The sequence below is a fragment of the Sus scrofa genome, chromosome 3, assembly GCF_054392235.1.
Source record: "Sus scrofa isolate SSC_HxYL_T2T_F1_AM1 chromosome 3, Sscrofa_HxYL_maternal_Yorkshire_Landrace_v2.0, whole genome shotgun sequence".
Lineage (NCBI taxonomy): Eukaryota > Metazoa > Chordata > Mammalia > Artiodactyla > Suidae > Sus > Sus scrofa.
In genome coordinates, this window is record NC_139385.1 from 65711378 (window position 1) to 65734429 (window position 23052).

General features: G+C 42.6%; 1 long non-coding RNA gene across 6 annotated transcripts in view; it reads left to right on the top strand.

The window, feature by feature from the left end:
- Nucleotides 1-2622: 2622 nt before the first annotated feature.
- Nucleotides 2623-23052, top strand: part of LOC146404676 (uncharacterized) — a 47796-nt gene continuing 27366 nt past the window's right edge. For all 6 annotated transcript variants that reach the window (XR_014841427.1, XR_014841424.1, XR_014841426.1 and 3 more), the window contains exon 1: nucleotides 2623-3156. This is a non-coding gene — a long non-coding RNA (uncharacterized LOC146404676). The remainder of the gene's footprint in view (nucleotides 3157-23052) is intronic.

Consider the following 23052-nt stretch of genomic DNA (forward strand, 5'->3'; position numbering starts at 1 on the left):
ACAAACATCTCCTGGAGCAAAAGATACAAAGAAACTATAAGGGTCTAAAAATAGTTGTGTAATGCAGTTGAGGCAAGGAGATGCAAACAACCTAAAACCCCAGCTGCCACTTCTGAACAGCTGAGAGCAAAAGCGGCTGTTGGGAGAAAAAGCAGGGTACGGCACCCAATACCACGGAAGGAGTGGTGGACCATCCAAGCCACCCCTCTGACCCCACCCCTGGATCTGTTCTACCCTCCCCCCATATAAGGAACCAGCTTACCTCCCCCACAGCCAGAGATCCAACAAGCAAAGGAGCCTAGTGTTTGTATTTGCTCCCCTCTGCTGCCACAGGGGCCCCAGGAAAGCCTTGCCTGAATTTTCCTTCTGGCCTCTTAGCCATTTCTATCTTTGGAGGAAGGCCAAGAACTCAGGTCATGGCACAATCACGCAATCTCTGATCCCAGTCCTTCTCAAATGCAGAAGAATCTCTTGTGTGGTGAGCATGGGGCCACACCCTCTTGACAAGGAGACTGCTTCTCTGAGTGTGGACCAAGCTGAGCCAGGGTCACTGTCACCTATGGACCCAAGACCTTTAGCTGTGGTTCACTCAGGGCTTGAGGACAGTGAGCTCTTGGGGTCTGGGAAGGCCAGGGAATGTGCGGGGCCCTTGGCTCCTCCTCAAGGGAGCCCTAGATGGGCAAAAGCAGCACCTCAGACCTCCTGTCAGCCCCCATCTTGCCAGCTTCTTCCTAAGCATTGACCTTCACTGCCACCAAGGGGTCTCACCTCAGACCTCCTGGCCCCTCTCCTCCCTCTCCCCTGTAATCTCTCCTTTCCCACCCCAGCCTCCCAGAGGGACCATTTGAGACTCCATTTCTTCCTCCCTCTCCCACAACGTTCCCATTTTATCATCTACGTCTCAATATGTATCTGTTTATTAACAACTGTGTGGGAACATGTCAAGGAGAGTTGAGTCTCCTTAGTCCTTGCATGTTCTACAGAGTCTCTTTTGACAGTGAATTAAGGAATATTGAACCACTGCTCCTCAGAGATATATGGACACATAGCTCACATAATCTATCCTCTTACAAAGAGTTCATCTTGGTAGATTTTATCTTCTTTATTTTACAACACAGAATGCTGGGTTCAGATGTGTTAAGTGACTTGCCTGGGGCCACTCCACTAGCAGGTGCCAGAGTTGACACTTCCTTTCAACTGACCCCAGAGCCAGAACTCTCATGTCCCAGCTCCTTCTGTTTCTATCCTTAGTCATCTCTGCCTGAGAGCCAAGACTGCACAATGGTTATCTCATTCATCTTCAGTTAGGAACACACTCATAGATGGATTCAATTGTTTTTCAATTGTTTTTTTTTTGTTTTTGTTTTGTTTTGTTTTGTTTTGTTTTGTTTTTTGGTCTTTTTAGGGCCACACCGGCAGCATCTGGAAGTTCCCAGGCTAGGGGTCGAATTGGAGCTGTAGCTGCTGGTCTGTACCACAACCAGAGCAGCACCAGATCCAAGCAGTGTCTTCGACCTACACCACAGCTCACCAGAACACCAGATCCTTAACCCACTGAGTGGGGCCAGGGACTGAACCTGTCTCCTCATGGATGCTAGTCAGGTTTGATTCCACTGAGCCACTATGGGAATTCCTCCATCACTTTTCCATCCCTTTTCAGGTTGGAATGCACAGGCTGGTGTAACTCCGCCCTACATCCAGGCTGGGTCAGCTCACTGCTGCTTACCTGGCCTGTGCTTCTCCAGGCAGCTTCCAGTGCTAAACTACCCACCAGCTCTCCACCAAGTAAACCCTACCTGGCCTTTTCATTTAAATACAAGTGGGGACCCAGTAAGCTAATTTATGCCCCTTTGTTCATGGCCCCTGCTTCCCCTTTTGTGTATATCATCTCTCTCCTTCTCCCCTGCTTCCTGAAAGTCCTTGAAAGGCTTTGTACCCACGACCTATGGAGGTTTCCAGATTCCCAGGGGTTGAATCTGAGGTGTAGCCTCTGGCCTACACCACAGCTCACAGCAATGCCGGCTCCTGAACACACTGAGTGAGGCCAGGGATTGAACCTGTGTCCTCATGGATGCTAGTCAGATTTGTTTCTGCTGAGCCACGACAGGAACTCAATTTTTTTTTCTTCCCAAGCTATGGGCTTTAATTCCCCCGGATTCCCTCATCCCCCTACTGATTGGTACTCCAGCTGTACTTAAGCCTGGTTTGTGTGCACAGTAGGAGAGAGTGAGATGGGTAGGTCTGGTCACGGCCTTTTTCATAAAAATGTGTGTTCTGTATTTTTTTTTGGAAGTTCAATTATATGAACTGAAGTCTCATCTGTAGAACATTTATGGAAAACAGCTTTTAAATCAACTTATTTTTTTCCCTCTTATTTATTTATTTTTGTGACGTTGCAGAAAAAAAGGAAGACCGGGCCGACCAGCTCAGAGTGTGGAGAGCTGGAAGTGCACTCACTGGCTGCAGCTCCAGCCTTAGAGCCTGTGCCTCCAAGTGGCCAGGGCTGCATTAGGAAGGAGGTGGGGGGGGGGGGTTGTGAGGAGGTGGGTGGGAGGCGAGAGGCAGGAGGGGAACTGGGGCGGGAGGGAGTGTCAGGTTTTGCCAGCAGCCCTCCTGGCAGCCATTCAGAGCTCCTGCCCCTGCTGGCGCGGCAGCAGAGGCGGCGGCGGCGGCAGAGCCGGTGGAGGCCGTTGGAGGCGGCCGTGGTGGCAGCCCCGGCAGTGACGGCGCCTGAGGGGGAATGTAGAGGCGGCAGCAGAGGCTGCTGCGTGAGCCAGAGCTGGAGCCCAGCGAAAACCAGCTGCAGGACCTCGTTCCCCTAAGCCAGGCCCCGCCTCCCAGCTCTGCCCAGCCTGGGCCCAGCCTGCTGAGTTCGCGAGCCTCACGCTGTGCCCTCCGCCAGCCGCACAGGGCTTCCAGGTGGTGATGAGGTGCTTTTTGCTGTTTTTTAATTTGGGCCGCGGGAGGGGTAGGAGGGGGAGGTGCTGCAGGCCCCCCCCCCTCCGCCTCCGCCGGCCTTGGCGGCATGACTCCACCCTGACCAGGGGCACGCGAGCGGCTACATTGGAGCAGAGGGCACAGCAGAGGCTGTTCCCACAGAGGAGCACAGTTCTCCACCCCACCTGGAGGCAGCAGCTAGGACGATTCTGAGAGCCGGTAGGTGTCCGGCCACAGCCCTCCCCCGACCCCGCTGGAGGCCGGCTCCCTCCCCTTCCCTGCCTGCCTACCTCCCTTTCCTCCCCCCGGCCGGTGGGTGGCCAGGGCCGGAGTTCACTGCAAGTCGTCAGAACGTTTGTCGGCTGGAGCTCCCCCAAAGTTCAGGTGTGGAGAACCAGAGACAGGAAAGGAGGGGTCCGGGTTTGGGTGGGGCAGGGGGCACTGGTGGCCTGAGCCTGGGAGCTGTGGCCGCTGGGAGCCTGAGCTCTGGGGATCACTTTGTGGCCTCTGCTGTACTTCAGCCTCCCCAAGCTGCAGTCAGCTCGGTGGCAGATCACTGAGTTGAGACCAAAAAACGGGGTTTTAGGGTTGGGGAGGGGGGCTTGGGCGCCATGGCGTAGGGCTGGGGCTCTGCCTGTGGGCTGCTGTCCTCTCCCCAGGTCCTGGAGACTCTTAATTTTTTTTAATGAGGAGGAGCTGCTGGCTTGTAAAATCATATTCCTCTCTCTCAAAGAATTGTATTTGTAACATGGTTTGAAGCAAGCAAGGGGGTATAGTTATTGCAAAATTTAAAAATTGGTTATAACATGCATATTTGGATAGTAACACACCATTTAGGAAGATTGAACTCATGTACTGCAGCTATTCAATTACCATGAAGCAGTAGTAGAACCCCAGTTCCTCACTTAATTACAGGATTTAATTCTGAATTCCATGACTTTGAGAAGAAGCTTCCATTTCTATAGCATGTAAGGTTCAACTCTACAAGTTTTCCCAGTGATATTTCTTGAGATTTACTCTACCTTTTAGGATCCTTTTTATTTCAAAGAAAGAAGGAATAGTTACCTGGAGGAAATATAAAGATACTGCAAAATGACACTCATTAGCCAGTGGCTTACAGTGTGATTGTCATAGGCCTTCCTTCACATTTAAATACTGAACATTCTTTGCTTCTTCCTTTGATGATGAACATATACCAGATTTGCATTTTGAAGGAGGCATGTTATATTACTCTGGTAATAAAAGAAATTTACCTTAATAGGAAATACTTCTTTGGAATGCTCTTATGGTGCAGTGGTTTAAGGAGCTGGCACTGTCACTGCAGTGCCATAGGTCACTGCTGTGGCAGTGGTTTTATCCCTGGCCCAGGAATTTACACATGTTGCTGGTGTGGCCAAAACAAAAACAAAAATAAAAGCAAAAGAGAACCAACCCTCCAACCCCCAAAACCTCTTTTCCCCTTTTATTCATATCAAATCTAGTTTCATGTATTTTCATGACAAATGATGTTTGATATATATCACAGAGTAGCAATGCAAAACCGAGACTCCTTTGAGATCCTAATTAACAATATGGAGAGATTCATTCTCTTCTCTTCTGCTTTGGAAGTGTATGGAACACTCTGGGCACGTTGGTTCTTTGCAGCTTTTTTACTTTTAGGGCCACACCTGCAGAATGTGGAGGTTCCCAGATTAGAGGTTGAATCAGGGAGAGAGCCTCCAGCCCCCCCAGCCACAGCCAATGGGATCAAACCCGTGTCCTCATGGATAGTAGTCAGACTCATTTCCACTGAGCCCCAACAGGAACTCCCTTTGGCAGCTTTCTAGGAGCATCTAAGAAGCCCACAGCACAAGGGTGATCTCTTGGGCTTTCCTCTTCCAGACAGATGGAAGAGGCCCCCTGGCGTCGTTTCCTGTGTACTGCAGCGTTACAGCCATGCCAACATTCCCATTCATCTATCTCCTTTTTATACACAACATCCCAAGAATCCAGGTGGAAGAGTTACCTCTTCGCCCCTTTGTTTAGATGTGGATGGTGGTAGTTGTGTAATTCTCAAGTGGAAATGTTAGACATTGTCCAATGGTACTAATCCACAATTAAATCATGATTACTGTGTACGTGCTATCTTTGTAGAGCACCTAAAGAAAATCTTCTTCTTAGTAATCATCTGAAACTAACATTTTCCCTGTATCTTTTGATCAGAATCTATAACCATGGAATTCTTAGACTAATTCTCTTCTAGCCCAAACTAAAGTAACCATCCTTCTTTAATAGAACTGTTCCTGTGTTTCATGGGTGGTTTGGAACAACCGTTTTCTTCAGTAGGGGCAGTCGTCAGACAGCATATTAATATTTAATATTTCTTTTCCTTTGCCAAATCCTGAGGACAAGCTGAGAAGAAAATCTCCCCAGCAGGCATTAGGGAGGTGGGAGTCATCTTCTCATCTGTTTTTGGGGGGCCCAGACATAAATACAGTCTTCCAAGGAAATACATTTCCATGGGTAGATGTATGGTAGCAGTTTGTGAATAGCTTAAAAGCATCAGGAAAAGTATTTCCTTACACTCTACTCCTTAACGCAATGTACTGTCTGAGCATTTCTGAAGTAGTCAGGACCTTCTATGAGAAGTGACCCAGTGACAGTGATAGAGCAAAACCCAGGATCTCAGGGTATTGCCACTGTCAATTAGTCTCCCCCCCTGGGAGTTTGGCCAGCATTTCATCATTAACACTGAGAAAACCTTTACAGTGTGAGGACACAGAATTTTGTTTATTTATTTATTTATTTTTGTCTTTTTGCTATTTCTTGGGCTGCTCCCGCGGCATATGGAGTTTCCCAGGCTAGGGGTCTAATCGGAGCTGCAGCTGCCAGCCTATGCCAGAGCCACAGCAACTCGGGATCCGAGCCGCGTCTGCAACCTACACCACAGCTCACGGCAACGCCGGATCGTTAACCCACTGAGCAAGGGCAGGGATTGAACCCGCAACCTCATAGTTCCTAGTCGGATTCGTTAACCACTGCGCCACGACGGGAACTCCTGTTTATTTATTTTTAATGTTTTCTTTGAGTATAGTTAACTGACAGTGTTGTGTCAATTTCTGTTGTACAGCATGGCGACCTAGTCGTTTATCTATCATCTATCTCTCATCTCTCATCTATCCTTATATATATTCTTTTTCTGCTATTATCTTCCATCATATTCTATCCCAAGAGGTTGGGTATAGTTCCCTGTGCGATCCAGTAGGACCTCGTTGTTGATCCCCTCCAAACGCAGTTGTTTGCATCTACTCACCCCAAACTCCCCCCCATCCATCCCACTTCCTTCCCCCTCCCCCTTGGCAACCCAAGTCTGTTCTCCATGTCTAGACATAAACGGTCTTTTAGGTTGAATATTGGGAAATTGAAGATGAAAACAATAGATAATTTATCGAATCTTTCTGTTGAAGAAAATAGAAGATGAGAAAATTGCCTTTAGGAGTTCCCATCATGCTTCAGTGGTTAATGAACCCGCCTAGTATCCACGAGGACCCAGGTTTGCTCCCTGGCCTCACCCAGTGGGTTAAAGATCCAGCATTGCTGTGAGCCGTGGTGTAGGTCATAGACTCATCTGGGATCCCACGTAGCTGTGGCTGTGGCTGTACCTGTGGCCAGCAGCTACAGATCCGATTAGACCCCTAGTCTGGGAATCTCCATATGCCTCAGGTGAGGCCCTGAAAAGAAGAAAGAAAGAAAGAAAATTGCCTTTTAAAAAAAGCTATTTGCCGATCTTAGGATTCTAGGGCTGATGACAAAACTCCAGGTTGCTCACTTTCCTTTGTTTTTCTTCCTGTTACTGTGGTTGAAGACAGTGGCCTTTGCAGGGACCATGACGAGTGCTGCCTCTGGCTCTGAGCCTCTTTCCCTCCAACATCTGGGACAGGGTGTGTGAGATATCTGAATGGGGCCCTCATCCTCCCCCCACCCAGTAAAACAGGAGCACAAACACCATGATATCCTTGACTTTGCCTGATAGAGAAACATAGGAGGAGCTTATCTCTCTGAGACCTTTGGCAGAGGTTGGCAAGGCTTTGGTAAGATGCTGAAAATAGTCTTCTTAAAAAAGAAGACTTCCTAGGAAAATGCCCAGGTGGCACACCTGGCTGCACATTGGTTATGTATATTAAGTCCCTTGATTTAACTCTGTTGCCCCTGATATTTTTCGTGTCAAATATGGGAGAGGCGTTGGATATCTTGCTGAACTTAGTTGATGGCTTTCCAACTAGCTTAACATAAGATGGTCCAATAATCTTTGGGAATCTTCATCCATTCATGTGATAAAGTTAGGTCCTCTAAATGTGGGTGAGTTCATGATTGTAGGACTCTGTTTACTCATGTATGTTCAAGAGGGTTCATCTAGATAAAGCATAGCCTCTAATCCATGTGCATGTTTCATTCAAGAGAGTAAATAGTGGAAGACAATCTGAGATGGGGCTCCAACTCTCAGAGGCAGTTTTGTTTTGTGCTTCCACACCTAGCTGTCTGTGTTTTCATCAGCCTGTCTTTATTCATCATCGAGCATGCACCTCCTTGATACACTCGCTATCTAGACATAAAACGTGACAAGATAAATTAAATCATCGATGTGCATTTTCTCCTCCATTTCATCATGAATTGTATTTCCTTTTCTCATTGGAATCAATTTTTGGCATTTCTTAAAGGAGAGTCTTTTGACAAAAATGTGAATTATTTATAGGCTGCTGAGAGAGAGAGGATTTTACCCTCACTTTGCTGAAGATAAAATTCCAAATCTTGAATGACAGCTCCCATAGTAGCACCCATTGTCTTGACGTCGTCTTTCTTTTCATTTTCCTCTTGGGCACATGGGAATGAGCATGGCAAGTGTGCGTCTGATATTTGTTTTGTTTTCTCTTACCTTATGTGAAAAATCAAAGTTTTCTTGCCCATTAAAACACATTTTTTTTTTCTTTCAAGTTAGAGATGGTTTGTAAGACTCTTTGGAGGACTCAAGAAACAATTGTTTTAAAGTATAAGTAAATGTTGCAAAATTACAAAGCAGCTATCATTTCACCAAATGAAACAAAATGAGGCACTTTTAGAATAGTCAAGAGTAAATTCTCTATATTCATCCTGCTAAACCCAGTCAAATCATACCATTAAATTGGCTTAAGTTACAAAGTTGGACATTTATTTGACCGAACTTTAGAGGGCAGACAAGGGTCAACTAATAATTACCCTCTTAATGAGCTAAGAAAACAGGTTCCAGCGAGTCCGAATAACCAAATTCTGAGGTGGTCTGAGTCAGTCGCATTACACAAATCTTTTCCAAACTGTAGCCATTGTTGTGATGAATCTCTCTACAACATAAGTCGTGGTTTAAGCTGTGTGAACAGCAAACATCATTTTTTTCCATCATGTAGGCCTCTTGAAGTACTTTAGTATTTAGTTCTTCACCAATAAAATAATAACGTACAAGGGTCATATTAATGATCTCTAGAGTCTTACTCCAGGGTCTTGCCAATATTCTCCCAAAGTGTGAGGATCCCCTGTTGTGCACTCTCAGGGAACTGCAGCATGGTTCTGTCCTTGTTTGACTCTTCAGTGAGTGATGTGCTAAGAGGCAGTGCTTTGAATAAAAAGAAAAGGCCCTCCCTCAGACTCGATGTTGTAGTCTGTTCTTCAGAAAGGCCGTTTTCTAGATAGGGTCACTCAGCCCATCCCTTCCCTTCCCTCTGCTGGAGGGAGAGACCTGGTGTTACTTTCTAACTGTGGCTGATGGTAAGCGTACCACAGTGACTGCCCCCCACCCCAGTCAGTAGGAAATATATGGGTACATAAGTTTTCTCCCACTGCTATAACCCATGAACGACGGAATTGATTAACTTCAAAGGTTAATGTACTCTTCTAGAAAGTCTCTTTATACTTGAATCATTTGATAGAAGAGACTTATTGTGAGAATGCAGAGTAGATAATGTGCAAGAAAGGACACATCCATTGCTAACAATGTCCCATGAAAATTGCAGAGCACACAATGCCTTAAAAGAACATGATTAAAGAGGGAAAAAAATCTTTGGAATTCACATGACTCCTGGAAAACTCACAGACTCCTTTAGTATTGCCATCTCTCTTCTCTTTTGGTTACTATTTGCATGAAAGAGCTTTTCCCATCTTTTCGCTTTTAACCTATTTGTGTTTAGATCTAAAGTGAGTTTCTGGTAGACAGTCCGTAGTTGGATCATATACTTTTAAAAAAATCCTTCTGCCAATTCTGACTTTTGATTAGAAAGTTTAATCCACTTAATGTAAGGTGATTACTCTTAGGAGGGATTTACTTCTGTCATTTCGCTATTGGTTTTTTATATGCCTTATAGTTTTTTGTCCCTCTTTTTCTGCATTACTGTTTTCTTTTGTGTTTAGTTGCTTTTTTTTTTTTTTTTTTTTTTTTTTTTTTGTCTTTTGAAGGCTGCACCCATGGCATATGGAGGTTCCCAGGCTAGAGGTCTAATCGGAGCTGTAGCTACTGACCTATGCCATAGGTACAGCAACATGAGATCCGATCTGCGTCTGTGACCTACACCACGGCAATGCCAGATCCTTAACCCACTGAGCGAGGCCAGGGATCAAACCCGCAACCTCATGGTTCCTGGTCAGATTTGTTTCTGCTGCACCATGATGAGACTCCTAATTGGATTTTTTTTTTGTGAGGAAATACTTTTTTTCTCATTTCCTTTTCTATATATTCTTTAGATATTTTGTTTGTGATTTTTGCAGAAATTACATTTACCATTTTAAAGATATAACATACTAAGATGAATTTATTCCAGTTTAACTTCAGGAACAAACAAAAGTTTTGCTCCTTTAATGACTCTGTCTCCACCCCTTTTAGTTGTTGAAGTTACCAAATTGTATCTTTATAGATAATATGCTAAACATATAAAATGGTATGATGTTTACTGCATTAGTGTCTTCAATTAGGAAGAAAAGAGAATGTGGGGTTACCAACCAAAGTTACAATCATACTGTCTTCTGGACTAATACTTTGTTTAAAGCATCCTAGTCTCAAATCCTGTCGAAAACAAAAAAGTGAAGTTCCACATCATCATTACACACCATCGTTACAAGGATGCTAGCTTTTATAATTGTTCATTTATTTTCCTTTCCTAAGATCTTTATTTCCTCCTATGGCTTTAGGTTGCTGGCTAGTATTCTTTCATGTCAAACTGCATGACTCCCTTAGCATTTCTTGCAGTTTAGTATTGAGTTCCCTGAGCTTTTGTTTACTTCAGAATGTCTTAATCTCTCCCTCATTTTTGAAGAACATTTTTGCCTGAAAGAAGGATTCTCAGTTGACGGTTTTCACTTTTTCTTTTCTCTTCTTTTTTTATGTTTTGATTTTATTAGCTCACTGCTTTCTGGCCTCTGAAGTTTCTGATGCGAAGTCTGCTGATCATCTTATTAAGGATTTCTTGGATGTGCTCAGTCCCTTCTCTCTTGATGCTTTCAAAATACTCTTTCTGTCTTGGCCTTTTGACAGGTTGAGCGTGATGTGTTCCAGTGGGGATCTCTTTGAGTTTATTCTACATGGAATTACTTGTTTCTTGGATGGTTACGATGACGTCTTTCATCAAATTTTGCAAGTTTTCAGCTATTCTGTCTTCAACTGGTCTTTGTCCCTTTATTTCTTCTTCTAGGACTCCCACCAGGAGAAATACATTGGTCAGCTTTATGGTATCTTGCAGGTCCTGTAGGCTTTCTTTGTTTTTCTGTAATCTCTCTTGTTTCTCTGTCTCTTCCTCAGACCAGATAATTTCCATTCTCTTATCTTTGAATTCACTGATGCTTTCATCTGCCTGCTCAAAATCACCTTTGAATCCTTCCAGTAAATTTTAAATTTTAATGATTGTACTTTTCAGTTCCTGATTTCTTTTTTAGGTTTTCGATCTTATTTACATGTACATTTTATGCATACGTTATTTTCTTGATTTTCTCTGTATCTTCTTTTAGTTCTTTGAACATCTTTAAGATAACTGTTTTCAAGTATTTGTCTAGAAGATCCGTCATTACCTCTTTCCCAGGGACAGTGTCAGGGGTTTATTATTTTCCATTGCATGAGTCATATATATATGGTTTGGTTTGGTTTGGTTTGGTTTGCATGCGTGGTGTTTTTTTTTTTTTTTTTTTGGTTGAAAAGTGGACATTTAAATCAAATACTGTGGTAACTCTAGGAATCAGATCCTCCCCCTTCCTCAAAGTTGTGTGTGTGTGTCTCTGTGCTGGGGACCAGCTTGAGGATAAATATAAGGTCTCTTCAAGTCTTTTCTGAGTCCGTACCTTATCTTGGGGTTGTGTAGTGACTTTTGTATTTTCCTCATATATGTAATTGTTTTTTACTATCCTAGTCTTCAATGTCTGTCTCCCCAAAGGGGGAAAGAGTAAAACAAAGAGGAGGAAACGGCACCGTCCTTCTGAATCTCATGGATGTCTCTTCAGCCAGAAAGAGAGGGGCTTTCAACCATGAGGTGAGGGGCAACAACCACGGTCACTGCCTGTCTCTTTTCACTCTGTGATCAGAAGCAGCAATCAGCGATCAGAGGAGAGAGTTCCAATATTTGGAGAACAGGGTCCTTTTTGCCCATCATGGCTCCTGCAAGCTGTGTTCAAACTGCTCAGGAAGCATGTAAACTGCTGTCTGCCCTGAGCAGGGGAATAGGAGATTGGTACTTGCTACTGTGCTAGGAGCTGAAATTGACCCAAATTAACTACAATGTATTGTGGGAGTCTTCCCCTGGATGTTGCAAGCCTTCAATAGACTCCAGAGTTCCTAGTTAGTTGCATTAGAGAGATTCTGCCAGTGTACATGTTTCCTAGGTGGGGAGACCAATTCCTGGTGCTTCCTCCTCTGCTATCTTTCTAGATTCCTCCTACATAATATACTTTTAAACTTTATTTCAAAGACATTAATAACAAGTTCTCCCAGTATATTTCCTTATAGACCCTGTGTTCCATCTAAATATATTATGATACTATTTTATTTTATTTTATTTTATTTTTTGGTCTTTTTGCCATTTCTTGGGATGCTCCTGCAGCATATGGAGGTTCCCAGGCTAGGGGTCGAATTGGAGCTGTAGCCGCTGGCCTACACCAGAGCCATAGCAACACAGGATCCGAGCCTGCACCACAGCTCACAGCAACAGGATCCGAGCCTACACCACAGCTCAAGGCCAGGGATCGAACCTGCAACCTCATGGTTCCTAGTCGGATTCATTCACCCCTGAGCCACGAGAGGAACTACCATTATGATACAATTTTCAAACAACACTATAACTGCAAATACATGGTAATGCAAATCTCAGTTTAAAAATAGCACTGTTTATTATAACCAGAACCTTTTAAGAATTTTAATGTTACCTTTACACTTCAAAGAAATTTGATGATTAGAAAAAAATCAAATATGCTTCTGTTTTGCATGTTTGTGCTGACCTCTGCAGCCCACTGAAGTCTCTCCTCTTTCCCCATTTCTGCTCACAAGATGCTGTGTGGACCTTGGTGTGGCATAGGGTCCCTCAAGTGATGTCAGAGACTCCCCCCTCCCCCAGGGTCCTCACACAGCATCCTTCACATACAGTGGCTGACCTGCAGCAAGGTGCATGGACTGCACTGAGTGCTGTGAGCAGCAGCTGGCTCTGCTCTCGCAGAGGCACAGTTTCTGGACATGCAAGTGAAAGGTCACAGTCATGGACTTTAGGCTCCAAGGGAGCCTCTCCAGTGTCTGTGCTTTCTTGTGTCATACAACCTGGCAGTCAAGGTCGAGTGGTACATTTCCAGGAAGAAAAGGCCAAGGCCATTTTCCCAGCACTTAGTTCAAAACCCTGAGTGCCCTCTCAGTCTTTTTCAGGACTTGATTGGACAACAAAGCAATAAAGACCTCCTTTCTGCTAGTTTGTACATGTTCAGTGTTCATCCCCCATTGAGGACAAAGAGCATGTCGTTCTTTTAATCAAAAGGGATTTGGCTAATAACATGATGCCTTCAGTTTCTGAAAAGGACTTTGTGTGCCCTTCTTTCCATACACTGTTCACAATTAGTAGAGAACAAGTAATTAGCCTGGATTGGGTCTAACACAACTTTTCCTAGAGATGAGACTAGGGGCCAGAAGTGCCTCCTGTTTCTTTTTCAAAATCAAATGCCTATAACATTTTGGTTTCTTCCCTTTCGATGGTCTCAACATGTTGCTGTGTTTTCCCCCAGCTCCATCTTGGCTTAGGGCTTCAATATTTACTGAAATTCTTACAATCTTTCCAGTTGGTCTCCCAGAGGAACAATTATCCACAATATGAATTTACATAGATAAAGATGATCACTATGAAACACGGCTTGCGTAAAACCCTGTTTCAGGAGCTCTCACGCTTGTCTCTTGGGTCAAGTTCAGACCCCTCTGTGTGAGTTCTAGGATCTCCCACAGTCTGTGCCCCCTGTACATCCCAGAGCCATATTGTGACTGATTCAGGAGCCTGAGCTCAAAAGAAGACCAGAAAGCTAGTTAAGAGTGGCTAAGGCAGTCCTTCAATCAGTCGTGAAATGATAGGAAAAGGAAACTCATATTCTGAAAAAGAAAGGAATACAAAGAGTAAAAATGTGAGTAAATACAATACAAATATCCTTCTGGCCTTGAGTTTCTAACTTGTATTTGCAGATTGAAGCAAAAATTACTACCTTATCTGAGAAGGTTTTCAGCATATATAGTTGTACTATTTAAAGCAAATTATCAAGTGGGAAGGGTAAGCTACCTCCACTTCGTGTGTTCCGGTGCCAACACCACAGGACTACAATAAGCTATGTAAGATGCCATCCCCAGAGGAACAGCCGAAGCATCTATACAAATGATACATTTAAAACCAATAGAGAACATACAGGTGCATGTATGTTTTTCAAGGAATGTTTTGTCAGGATATATGCCCCAGAGTGGGATTGCTAGCTGTGCAATAGAAAATTGACAGACCACTGTGGAGTTCCCGGGGAAGCTCATGTTAATGAACCTGACTAGCATCCATGAGGATGTGGGTTCAATCCCTGGCCTCACTCTGGGTTAAGGATCTGGTGTTGCTGTGAGCTGTGGGGTAGGTTGCAGACGCAGCTCAGATCCCACCTTGCTGTGGCTGTGGTGTAGGCCGGCAGCTGCAGCTCCGATTTGACCCCTGGCCTGGGAACCTCCATAAGCCACGAGTGCGACCCTAAAAGACAAAAAAGAAAGAAAATTGACAGAACACTGCAAACCAACTATATCAAAATGATATAGATAAAAACAATATAGACAAGCAAAAATGGAATTTAAAAAAATGTTCCTTCAAGAAAGGTGGGTTCTCCTTTCTTGAAGACAGGATCAGCCAGACCAAGAACTCTGGCATTAATTGGCTCAAAGGGCCATGTCTGTATACCCCAAGAGGTTGGAGTTCCTGTTGTGGCACAGCGGAAATGAATCCGACTAGAAACCATGAGGTTTTGGATTCGATCCCTGGCCTCAGTGGGTAAAGTGTTGCTGTGAGCTGTGGTGTAGCTGCAGGTACTTCTCAGATCTGGCGTGGCTGTGGCTGTGGTGTAGGCTGGCAGCTATAGCTCCGGTTAGACCCCTAGCCTCAAAAAAGCAAATAAATAAATAAATAAATATCCCAAGAGGTCCATCACACCCAAACAAGCTTGAAGCTATTGGGCTCCATCAAAGTTGTACATGCACCCCTTAGTGTAGAAGAAAAAACTCTCCTTATACAATAAAGTTCTAACTCACATGAATATTTTGATAGTATTGCTGTTTTCTAAATCAATAAAACCAGATATAATTAAGGTCTATGTTACCTTAAATTTATGACCAAAGCTTGCTTTTTTTTAAAACAAAAATTGACACATATATTTGCTTTTCGGTAGATTTGACATTCGCCCTTTGTTAATATGGTCCCTTGAATAAATTCTTTTTTTGTGATGTAGCTTGACAGCTCTCAACCAGCTGTAAATTGGAGGGAATGCAAGGCAAGATGTTTTGAAGCCAGTAGGATTAGGGATGTTGAAGAATGTCATAACCGGGTGGCTTGAAAACGTCATACAATTCAGTAATCCAACATTGTCCAAGTGGGGTTCTCTGGAAATAGATGCTGAGAAAGGGTCTGGTGTGCCACATAGTTTTAAGCCTCAATACCTAATGAAAGAGAAAGGAAAATACATGGATTGTCCTAGAAATAAAAGGTAAAACATTTAGAAATTGTTGGGGTAAGCCACTGTTTATAGATGAAAAGAGCCACACTAATTACAATTATTTCAGTGTTTACAGAAAATGGCCCAAGACACAATTGAACATCCTTTCATAGTTCCTGGAATAACAGCGTAAATGTAGCCGATGTGTATAGAAACACATCTGATTTTTGTGTATACTTTGCACCTTCTTTTGTTCATTTTTGAAAGTGTTACTGAATGATAGTTGATTTCCTGTTGTGATCATTTCTGCTGTACAACCGAGTAATTCAGTTATGTATGTACACACATCCAATCTTTTTCACATTCTTTTTCCATATGGTTTATCACAGAATATTGGATAGATTTCCCTGTGCTATACAGCAGGTCCCCGCTGGCCTGGCATTTCATATACCACAGTGTGCATGTGCCAGTTTGGAGTTCCTGCTGTGGTGCAATGTGTTGTTAAGAATCCATCTGCAGTGTTTCTGGTTGCTGCGGAGGCATGGGTTTGATCCCTAGCGAGCACAGTAGATTGAAGGATTTGGTGTTCAATCCCTGGTCCAGAAACTTCCATATGCAGTGGATGTGGCCCTAACAACAAAGAGACAAACTTTGTGTTCTGCAACGTTATTGGATTTATTAGTTCTAATAGCTTTCTTGTGTATTTTTTGGGATACTCTTATCTAGGGGATGATATCATCTGCAAAAGAGATAGTTTCGGCTCTTTCTATTTTGGCTGCAGACCAGTAGTTCTGGTTAGAACTTCCAGTAGAATGTTAAATAACAGAGGAATTGGGCATTCTTGCCTTTGTTCTTTATTCTGGGGGGACAGATTTCAGTCTCCCATCATTGATGGTAATTTAGCTGTGAAGTTTTTGTAAATATGTTTATGATGTTGAGGAATTTTCCCTATATTCCCAGATTGCTGGGGTTTTTGTTGTTGTTGTTGTTGTTGTTGTTGTTGCTATTTCTTGGGCCGCTCCCGCGGCATACGGAGGTTCCCAGGCTAGGGGTTGAATCGGAGCTGTAGCCACCGGCCTACGCCAGAGCCACAGCAATGCGGGATCCGAGCCACATCTGCAACCTACACCACAGCTCACGGCAACGCCGGATCGTTAACCCACTGAGCAAGGGCAGGGACCGAACCCGCAACCTCATGGTTCCTAGTCGGATTCGTTAACCACTGCGCCACGACGGGAACTCCGGATTTTTTTTTTTTTAAATCAAGAAAGGGTGTTGGATTTTGTCAAGTGTCTTTTCTACATCAACTGAGATGATGATCATGTGTTTTTTTCCCCTCGTTCTATTAAGTGACGTATTACATTGACCGATATTCTTATGTTGAACCACTCTTGCATTACTATTTGGTCATAGTAAAGAGCTATTTAAAAATGCTCTTGGATACAATTTACTGATATTTTGTTGAGGATTTTTGCATCTATCTTCATGAAGGCTATGTGTCTGATTTTATTTTTTCGTGGTATCTTTTTCTCATTTTAATGTAAATTAATGTTGGACTCATAAAATTAGTGAGGAAGTATTCTTTCCTCTTCAGTGTTTTGGAAGAGTTTGCGAAGGATTGATTTTGTTTGTTTTTGTTACAGCTGCACATTTGGAAATTCTCAGGCTGGGGTCCGATTGGAGCTGCAGCTGACAGCCTACACCACAACCACAGCAACGCTGGATTGAAGCCACATCTGTGACATATGCCACAGCTTGTGGCAGTGCTAGATCCTTAACTGAGTGAGGCCAGGGATCAAACCTACATCCTCATGGACACTATGTTGGGTTCTCAGCCTGCTGAGCCACACTGGGAACTCTGAGAAGAATGGATATTAATTTTTCTTGAAATATTTAGTAGAATTCTCCAGTAAAGCCACCTGTTCCTGAACTTTCTTTGTTGGAAGGTTTTGGACTAGTGATTCAATCTTTGTACTTGTTATACTTCTGTTGAGGTTTTCTAGTTCTCTGAGTTGGTTTAGAGCATTTGTGTTTCAAGAAGTTTGTCTATTTTTCTAATGGTCATCTACTTTTTTAGGTTATCATTGTTCATAGTATCCTTTGATAATTCCTTTTCACCCCTGTAAGGTTTATAGTAATACTTCCACCGTTATTCTGACTTTAGTTAGTTGTGTCTTCTCTTTTTTTATTTGGTCAGTGTAGTTTATCAATTTTGTTTATGTTTTGAAAGAACCATTATTACAAAATAATGGCTATAGTCCCTGAGTTGTACAGTATATCCCTGTTGTTTCTCTATTTTATACACATCATAGTTCCTATCTCTTAATCCCTTCCCGCTCTCTTGCCCTTCTTCTCTTTCCTCCCCACGCCAGTAACTACTGGTTTATTTTCTGCATCTGTGAATCTGTTTCTGTTTTGTTATATACATTTTTTTTAGATTCCACATATAAGTGACAACATAGAGGATCTTTCTTTCTCTGACTTGTCTTATTAAGCATAATACTCTCTAGGTCCACCCACATGGTTGAAAATGAGTGGAGCCACAGCTGCAGCAATGCCAGATTCTTAACCACTAGGCCACCAAGGAGATCCTCTTCATAAGGTTTTAAAAATCTATTTTGTTTAATATTAGTATGGCCACTCCAGCCGTATTTGATTCACCATTTATGTGAACTATTTTTTCTATCCTTTTACGTTCAAATTTGTCCTTAGAAGTATTGTGAGTCTCTGATAGACAGTACATAGTTGGATCATGAACTCTTATTTATTCTGCCAGTCTGTGTATTTTTTATTAAAGAGTTTAATCCACTTCCACTTAAAGTAATTACTGATAAGGGGAGATTTACTTCTGTCATTTTTCAGAAAAGCAGTATGTTTTCTGTATGCCTATAGTTATTTTGTGCTTCTTTTTTCTGCATTACTACCTTATTTTTAGTTGAGATTTGGTAGTGAATTGTTTTGCTTCTCTTCTCAATTCTTTATATATATATATATAGTCCATAGATATTTTCTTGGTGGTTACCATGGGAGTTTCATTTAATATCCCAAAGCTCTAAAAATTGAATTTGAATTGATAACAATTTAACTTCAGTAGCATACAAAACTCTACTATACAGCTCCATCCTTACTTTCTGTTATTTATACCATAGATGACATCATTGTATATTATGTGCCCAATAATAACAGATGAATAATTTCTAATGCATTTGTTTTTTTATTGTTGTTCTTTGTTTTTTGTCATTTTCTAGGGCCGCACCCATGGCATATGGAGGTCCCCAGGCTAGGAGTTGAATCTGAGATGTAGCTGCTGGCCCTACACCACAGCCACAGCAACTCCAGATCTGAGCTGCGTCTGTGACCTACACCACAGCTCACGGCAATGCTGGATCTTTAAACCACTGAGCAAGGCCAAGAATCGAACCCGCAACCTCATGGTTCCTAGTCAGATTCGTTAACTACTTAGCCACGACAGGAACTCCTTTAATGCATTTGTATTTTGAATCTCTAGAATATAGAAAATTGGGCTACAAGCAAAATTACAGTAATAGTAGCTTTCACAATTGCCTATGCATTTACTTTTACCCTAAATTTCTTTATGTGGCTTCAGGTTACTATCTTCCTTTTATTTCAGCCTGAAGGACTCCCTTTACCATTTCCTGAAGGGAAGGTCTAGTCTTAATAAATACCCTCAGCTTTTTAAAAGCTTGGAATGTCATTTCTCCTTCATTGTTGAAGGATCATTTTATTGGATATGAAGTTGTCCATTGAGGAGTTCCCATCGTGGCTCAGTGGTTAATGAATCCAACTAGGAACCATGAAGTTGTGGGTTCGATCCCTGGCCTTGCTCAGTGGGTTAAGGATCTGGCATTGCCATGAGCTGTGGTGTAGGTTGCAGATGCAACTTGGATCCCAAGTTGCTGTGGCTCTGGCATAGGCCAGCGGCTACAGCTCTGATTAGACCCCTAGCCTGGGAACCTCCATATGTCGTGGGAGTGGCCCTAGAAAAGGCGAAAAGACAAAACAAAAGCTATCCGTTGACATTTCCCCCCCTTTAAGCATTTTGGTTGTATCAACCCACTGACTTCTGGGCTTCAGGGTTTCTGATGAGAAATTGACAGGTCATCTCTTTGGGAATCCCTTGTATGGGATGAGTCAGCCACTTCTCTCTTGCTCCTTTTAAGATTCTCTCCATCTTTGCTTTTCAATATTTTGATGATAATGCATCTCAGTGTGAGTATTTTTGAGTTTCTTCTACTTGGCGTTTTAGAGCTTCTTGGATTTATAGATTCATTTATAGCCATTTCAGTTCTTTAAATTTGGGGAGTTTTCAGGAATTACTCATTTTGCTCCTTTCTCTCTCTTCTGCTGACATTCCCACGATGCCTATGTTGGTCCACTTGATGATATTTCACAAGTCTCTTAGGTGCTGTTCATTTCTCTTCATTTTTTTTCCTCTTCCTTAGACTTGATCATTTCATTTGTTCTTTCTTTATGTTCACTGATTGTTCTGCTTGCACAAAACTTCTTTTGACCCCTTTTGAGATACTTTTCATTTCAGTTATTGGACGTTTCAGCTTCAAAATTTCTTCTTTAAAATTTTTTTATGTTTTATTTATTTCTTTATTACTCAAATGAATTTATCACATCTGTAGTTATATGATGATCATAACAATCCAATTTCATAGGACTTCCATCCCACAGCCCAAGCACATCCTCCCACCCCCCAAACTGTCTCCTCCAAGACCATAAGTTTTTCAATGTCTGTGAGTCAGCATCTGTTCTGCAAAGAAGTTCTGTCTGTCCTATTTTCAGATTCCACATGTCAGTGAAAGCATTTGATGTTGATTTCTCATTGTATGGCTAACTTCACTTAGCATGATAGTTTCTAGGTCCATCCATGTTGCTAAGAATGCCGGTATTTCATTCCTTTTAATGGCTGAGTAATATTCCATTGTGTATATGTACCACCTCTTCTGGATCCACTCCTCTGTCGATGGACATTGAGGTTGTTTCCATGTCTTGGCTATTGCAAATAGTGCTGCAATGAACATTGGAGTACATGTGTCTTTGCGAGGCGTGGTTTTCTCTGGATAGAAGCCCAGGAGTGGGATTGCTGGATCAAATGGTAGTTCTATGTTTATTTTTCTGAGGCATCTCCATCCTGTTTTCCACAGTGGTTGCACCAATTTACAATTCCCACCAACAGTGTACCAGGGTTCCTTTTTCTCCATCTCTTTCCAGCACTTACTGTTTGTAGACATTTTGATGATGACCATTCTGGCTGGTGTAAGGTGGTATGTCATAGTGGTTTTGATTTGCATTTCTGTAATAATGAGTGATGCTGAACAGCTTTTCATGTGTTTTTTGGCCATCCATATGTCTTCTTTGGAGAACTGTCTGTTTAGATCTTCTGCCCATTTTTGGGTGGGGTTGTTTGTTTTTTTGTTATGAAGCTGCAGAAGGTGTTTATAAATTGTGGAGATGAATCCCTTGTCAGTGGATTCACTTGCAAAGATTTTCTCCCATTCTTTGGGTTGTCTTTTTGTATTGTTTAGGGTTTCCTTTGCTGTGCAGAAACTTTGAAGTTTAATTAGGTCCCATTTGTTTATTTTTATTTTTATTGTCATTACTCTAAGAGGTGGATCTGAGAAGATATTGCTGTCATTTATGTCAGAGAGTGTTTGGCCTGTGTTTTCCTCTAAGAGTTTTATAATGTCTGATCTTAGATCTACATCTTGAATCCATTTGGAGATTTTTTAAAAAAATTTTATAGTCTTTTTGCCATTTCTTGGGCCTTTCCTGCAGCATATGGAGGTTCCCAGGCTAGGGGTCCAATCAGAGCTGTAGCCGCTGGCCTACACCAGAGCCACAGCAACTCAGGATCCAAGCTGCATCTGCAACCTACACTACGCTCACAGCAACGCCTGATTCTTGACCCACTGAGCAAGAGCAGGGATCGAACCCGCAACCTCGTGGTTCCTAGTTGGAGTTGTTAACCACTGCGCCACGACGAGAACTCCTAGAGTTTATTTTTGTATATGGTGTTAGGGAGTGTTCTAATTTCATTCTTTTCCATGTGGCTGTCCAGTTTTCCCAGCACCACTTATTGAACACGCTGTCCTTTCTCCATTGTATATCCTTGCCTCTGTCATAGATGAGTTGGCTGTAGCTTCGTGGGTTAAATTCTGGGCTTTCTATCCTGTTGCACTGATCTATATTTCTGTCTTGATCTTGATTTCTGTCTTGATATGGTTTTGACGATTGTTGCTTTATAGTATAGTGTGAAGTGTGGGAGCCTGATTCTTCCAGCTCCATTTTTCTTTTTCAGGATGTTTTTGTTTGGAAGCACAGAAGACCCAGAATAGCCAATCTTTAAAATATTTTGATTGAGTTCTGTGAAAAAAATGTCCGTGGTAATTTGATAGGGATTGCATTGAACCTGTAGATTGCCTTAGGTAGTATAGTCATTTTGATAATATTAACTCTTCCAATCCACGAGCATGGTATGCCTTTCCATCTATTTGTGTCGTCTTTGATTTCTTTCATCAGTGTCTTAGAGTTTTCAGAGTGCAGGTCTTTTGTCTCCTTAGGTAGGTTTACTCCTAGGTATTTTATTCTTTTGGATGCGATGGTAAACGGGATTGCTTCCCTAGTTTCTCTTTCTGATCTTTCATTGACAGTATATAGCAATACCATTGATTTCCGCATATTAATTTTGTATCCTGTAACTTTGCCAAATTCATGGATGAGCTCTAGCAGTTTTCCGGTAGAGTCTATGGTTCTTTAGGTATAGTATCATGTCATCTGCAAATAGGGATAGTTTTACTTCTTCCTTTCAGATTTGGATTCCTTTGATTTCTTTTACTTCTCTGATTGCCGTGGCTAGGACTTCCAAAACTATGTTGAAGAGTAGTGGCAAGAGCGGACATCTTTGTCTTGTTCCTCATCTCAGTGGGAATTCCTTGAGCTTTTCACCATTGAGAATGATGTTGGCTGTGGGTTTGTCATATATGGCCTTTATTACGTGGAGGTAGGTTCCCACTATGCCCACTTTCTGAAGGGTTTTTATCAGAAATGGGTGTTGGATTTTGTCAAAGGCTTTTTCCTTGGAGTTCCCATCATGGCTCAGTAGTTAACAAATCCGACTAGGAACCATGAGGTTTCGGGTTCGGTCCCTGCCCTTGCTCAGTGGGTTAACGATCCGGCGTTGCCGTGAGCTGTGGTGTAGGTTGCAGATGTGGCTCGGATCCCTCGTTGCTGTGGCTCTGGTGTAGGCCGGTGGCTACAGCTCCGATTCAACCCCTAGCCTGGGAACCTCCATATGCCGCGGGAGCGGCCCAAGAAATAGCAAAAAAAAAAAAAAAGAAAAAAGAAAAAAGGCTTTTTCCACGTCCATTGAGAGGATTATATGGTTTTTGCTCTTTAGTTTGTTAATGTTGTCTATCCCACTGATGGATTTGTGGATATTGAATAATCCTTGCATCCCTGGGATAAATCCAACTTGATCCTGATGTACAGTCCTATTAATGTATTGTTGGATTCAGTTTGCTAGGATTTTGTTGAGGATTTTTGCATCGATGTTCATCAGTGAAATTGGCCTATAGTTTTCTTTTTTTGTGGTATCTATGTCTGGTTTTGGTATCAGGGTGATGGTGGCCTCGTAGAATGAGTTTGGGAGTATCCCTTCACTCTGCAATTTTTTGTAATACTTTCAGAAGGATAGGTGTTAGCTCTTCTCTAAATGTTTGATAGAACTCGCCTGTGAAGCCATCTGGTCCTGGCCTTTTGTTTGTTGGAAGTTTTTTTTTTTTTTTTTTTTTTTTGTCTTTTTGCTATTTCTTGGGCCACTCCCACGGCATATGGAGGTTCTCAGGCTAGGGGTTGAATCGGAGCTGCAGCCACCGGCTTACACCAGAGCCACAGCAACGCTGGATC